The 1,063-nt window shown below is 37.0% G+C and overlaps 1 pseudogene; it reads left to right on the plus strand.

The window, feature by feature from the left end:
* LOC102483005 (eukaryotic translation initiation factor 1 pseudogene) overlaps window positions 1-1,063 on the plus strand; it is a 2,656-nt pseudogene that overhangs the window by 563 nt on the left and 1,030 nt on the right.

Genomic DNA, 1,063 nt, shown 5'->3' on the forward strand with positions numbered 1-1,063 from the left:
CTGTTAGAGATGAAGTCTATAATACAGGAAGTCAAAATCTCCCTTGAAAGTATTAAAAGCAGACTAGATCATACAGAAAATAAAATCTCAGACATAGAGGTGAAAATTGCTGACCTAGAAAAATCCACCATGAAGACTGAGAAAATGCCCCCAAAAATTGATAATAATATACGAGAAGTACTAGATATCATCAAACGTCCAAACATCCAAATAATTGGCATTCCAGAAGGTGAAGAGACCCATAAGGGCATTGATAATCTATTCCATGAAATCCTGCAAGAAAACTTTCCAAACCTGGAAAGGTACTCGAAGATCCAGTCCCAAGAAATACAAAGGATCCCAAATAGAATCAACCCAAGAAGACCTTCTCCAAGACATATTATAGCCAGGTTGACTAAAACCACAGACAAAGACAAGACACTAAGATTGGCAAGAGAAAAACATCAAGTTACCTACAAAGGACATCCCATCAGGCTAACAACAGACCTCTCATCGGAAACAATGCAAGCAAGGAAAGAATGGGAAAATATATTCAAAGTGTTAAGAGAAAAGCAATTTCAGCCAAGAATACTGTACCCAGAAAGATTATCTTTCATGTGGGAAGAAAAGACAAGAACATTCTCAGATAAACAAAACCTGAAAGAATTTACCAGCACCAGACCAGATCTCCAAGAAGTTCTCAAGGGTATGCTATATCAGGAAAATTAAATACAGACACACAGAAATAAGAGTTCAAAAACTAAGAAAGTGGCCAACTTAATCATAGAGACAAGCCTGGAGTTGAATATTATATCCCAGAATTTAATCGGAAAAATTGAACCAGAACAGACGATAAAGTACGTGAAACTGATGGGTTCATGCACCTACCATTTGAACAGAATCCTAACCTGTTTCCTAGTTTTAAGTTTTAAGCAAAGTTCCTTAGCAGTTGTTTGATTTAAGTTAGAATTGGTTTTCTTTCTTTTTTCTTTTTTTTTTTTATTTGGAGAGGTTTTTGCTATAGGGCGCGTGCGCTCGCCAGACAGACAGAGAGACATAGAGACAGAAAGCGAGAAATCACCCC

This window comes from Tupaia chinensis, unplaced genomic scaffold (genome assembly GCF_000334495.1).
Source record: "Tupaia chinensis unplaced genomic scaffold, TupChi_1.0 Scaffold000527_1, whole genome shotgun sequence".
Classification (NCBI taxonomy): domain Eukaryota; kingdom Metazoa; phylum Chordata; class Mammalia; order Scandentia; family Tupaiidae; genus Tupaia; species Tupaia belangeri.